General features: G+C 35.7%; 1 non-coding gene across 1 annotated transcript; it reads left to right on the forward strand.

The window, feature by feature from the left end:
- The first annotated feature begins 3,237 nt into the window (after positions 1-3,237).
- Positions 3,238-3,428, forward strand: LOC113938843. The gene has a single exon (XR_003525040.1). It is a non-coding gene; the product is annotated as a U2 spliceosomal RNA (small nuclear RNA).
- The last annotated feature ends 435 nt before the right edge of the window (positions 3,429-3,863 follow it).

The following is a 3,863-nucleotide window of genomic DNA, read 5'->3' on the forward strand; positions in this document are numbered from 1 at the left end:
CAGAGCTGCTAAGCAGCTCTAAGCTGCTAAGCTGCTAGAAAAGACACAGAAAGAAAGAGAAGACTGAAGGAGAGAGAGAGAGAGAAACAGAAGGAGGGAGGGAGCAGGGGATGGAGAGAGAGAGAGAGAGAGAGAAAGAAAGATCAAGATATTGAGGAAGAAGTTGATAGACATGGAGGAAAGACCATGGAACTCCAATCTAGAATGAAAAAAGAATAGTCAATATATAAAAGTAGAAACTTTCACGAGCTTTAAAAGTATTCAAATACATTGATTCAAAGAGTTGGCTATATTTTGAACCAAAAAAAGGGGAGAATTCCAAGTTTAATACAAAAGAAAAGGAAAAAAATAAAAGAGGGAGAGAGAGAGAGAAAGTCGTTCAGGTATCCCAGCAGCCAGAAAACACAATAAAACAAAAACAAAAGGAAACACGTTATTTCTAAGAAATCTGCATGACCTCAGACATTTACTCTGCTATACTAAATTACAGCAGAAAAGAAAAGAAATAGTAGGAGGAGTGATGTCAGCAAAATGGCCAAATATCCTCCCTTGAACAATAATTTGGCATCCATCCACAGGCAAAGGAGCCTCTGTGGGATCTGGGGAGCCAAGTAGGATTTGGAAACCTTGGTTTTGAGAAGGCAGGCTCAAAGCCACGTCACGGAATCACTGACTATATGTGGTCTGGTTACAGAAAAGGGAACTCCACACCCCTGGGAACTTTGAGACAGGCCACTTTGGCTGTGAGTCTATGAATCCTTTCTTCTCTGCTCCTTGGAATATATTTTTATTCTCAAGTTTATGTTTCATTGGCATTATTGCACAGCATTAGGGAATATTCTTAAAATTATAATGAGTAATGCCCTGATAATGACAATGAGTAATGTCATTGTAATGATGAGCTATAAGATTGATAAAGAGGATGGCTTGTTAATGAAATGGAAAGTAGATTAAGTAAAATGTCAAATTAATTAGAAGAATGCAAGATTATGTAGAAAGAGTCAGATATCAGCTATATTTATTTTTAGGTGCTTTCAAAATCAACCTGATAGTAATATATCAAAATTATAGGGGTGACCATTTTAGGATAGTGGGATATAAGGTGATATATAAGCTAAAGAATAGGCTAAATTGCTGTAACAAAGAAGCTAAAAATAGAGTTGTTCAACAGAACATAAGAGTACTTATCAGTCAAGTAATAGTTTGGAGACAGGCAGGTGGTTCGGAGCTGGTAGGAGGCTGTGCAGTTAGAACTCCTTTAGGAGCCCTTGCTTCTGAACCACATCCTTCACTGTGGTCCCTGCCCACTAGCTCCAAGCTGGTTGGGCAGTGCCAGTCTGTGTTCTAGCCTACAAGAAGGGTGGAGGGAGGATGGGCTAAATAGCTTTCTTATAAAAATGTGATCTAGAGTTGGTATATAGCACTTCTAGTTTGATAGCCTCATGGAGATGAAAGAGGTCCTAGCAAAGACAGTCAGCAGCTGGGCTTCAGTCTAACTTCCTCAAACGCAGGGGAAATTCTATAGCTGGGAGTAGCAAAGGAAAGGAAGCGGCCAAGGTCATTTCATCATTAACTGGAGGACTTCTTTTCTTAATATTTGTCTATAATTTTTAATTAAAAATAGGCATGTATTCCACTTATGATTTTTATAGACACACACACACCTACACACAAACACGTAAACAAGGAAGAAAAAAACTCTCAATGACTTCATTCTATAATACCTCTTAAAATAAAGATATTTATTATAGGTAGCTGTGTGTTCTGCAGATGCTTTACTTTTTTGTCAGATTTCTGATTTGAACACCAAGGAGAGAATGATGAAATGAATTATCTAACAGAACCCATAATCTCAAAGTAGTTTCTCTGGAGCTTTCTAATAGAACAGATTGTTGTCCTGATTTTATGTATTGTATTTTTATGGCAGATCAGCCTTCCTGAATGCAGTTGCTAGTTTGAGTGGTAAATTGAGACTATTCACTCAGTGACGCCCAGCTCATGTCCGGGAGGAATTAGCTGGAATGTGATGGGTGGCTGTGAGAAGTTGTCCTGAGTTAGAAATTCCCACAGACTACCCAGAATTTGTTCCATATCGTTATTTTGTCTTTGGTCTGTGATCATATGTTTTCTAGTTGGATAGATTGCAACACTTCCCCTCTGCAGATTAGAAAGAAATATCAAGAGATTCTCCGAAGATTGTGAAAACTTCAGACCTATTTATTTCTCCAATTCTAGGCTTTGGCTTTCAGATCAAACCTTATGTCCCTTTCTAAAATTTTAAATCATTGGTGGGCTTTAAAATATTGCTAATTACCAGAGGCAAAAAATGTCAAAGTGTTGAAAATATTAAAAGTGAGCAATGTGCCTGCAAAAAAATGTCTTCAACTGAATTTCTCAGCTAATGACAATGACAATGTGGGTGTTATTTAGTTGACTATTTAACTGACAAACACATATGATGCAGTGGCACATTAAACACAAAAAGATTGATGAATATGAAAGCTATTGAGTGGAAAACACTGGACATGGATGGGATGGTTTTATAACTGGCAGAAAATGTCCACTTAGGAACAAGATAATTGCTCTGTCAATCTAGATCCTATGGATTTAATAGTCTACTTGTCTATTTTTGTTGCTGTGATATTCTCCCCCTATGATTATGGCAATGACTTTTAAGTAAATAGAACCACTTAATAATTTGATATTAGAGGTCACTAATGGCAACCATTTATGGACATAGCATTGCCTCAAGCTTAAAATGAGTGAGTAATAAAGCTAATAATAATGGTTAATGTCATGGGCCAGGGATATTTGAAATGCATTACCTATGTCAATTAAATCCTCACAACAGTCCTCTGAGAAAGGTACTATTATTATCTACATCTTATAGATGAAAAAAAATCACTGTTAAATTGCTTTAATAATCTTTCTAGGTTCATGTGTATTTTAGAAGCACAGTGAGGGTGTGCATGTGTGTGTGTGTGCGCTCCTGCTACAGAAGATTAGCAGAAAGTACATTGTAGAAAGAAGCAAATACGATTGACCCTTGAGCAACAGGTGGATTAGGGGCACGAAACCTAATCAAATATCTGAATATATTTTTTGACTCCCCAAAAGCTTAACTGCTAATAGACTACTGTTGACCTGAAGCCTTACCGATAAAATAAACAGTAGATTAACATATATTTTGTATCTTATATATATTATATACTGTATTCTTATAATAAAGTAAGCTACATCACTTCTCGGCCTTTTGGCTAAAATCAAGTGTAGTATCTGTTCTTATCAGTTTAATATCTGAAACATCCTCAATCCAAGGGCAATATACTACATGGATTTTTAGAACAAGGAGATGGAATAGGAGCTTGCTCTGTCCACCTCATGCATCAACCTGGTATTTCAGTAATTCCAAGAATGTTGCACTTTCATCGGGGGATAAAGGAAAAGTAAGCTAGAGATAAAATAAAATGTTATTTACCCTACTGTCCTGTATTTAGCTCTACCACAAATTTACATCAGCTATCTGTAAGATGAATCATCTGTTAGTACGCACATCAGTATTGTCTTATATGATACAAAACACCATAGATTGTACATGTATTATTAACACTGAGCATCAAAAATGAAAAGATAATGTACAGTATTTGTGTGCATAAGTTTTGATAAATTTTAACTTTTTATAATAGATTGTAGATATTTTATAGTAGTCAATGATAAAACAGAATTGCATCTGCATATATTTTATGCATTTATGAGACACCTAACTTTTTCTTAATTTTTTCAATATTTATAAGCTATGTGGTTCATCTGCAAGATTTTCAAACTGTCACAAATCTCCAGAAATTTTTCCAATATATTTATTA

The sequence above is a fragment of the Zalophus californianus genome, chromosome 8, assembly GCF_009762305.2.
Source record: "Zalophus californianus isolate mZalCal1 chromosome 8, mZalCal1.pri.v2, whole genome shotgun sequence".
Taxonomy (NCBI): Eukaryota; Metazoa; Chordata; class Mammalia; order Carnivora; family Otariidae; genus Zalophus; species Zalophus californianus.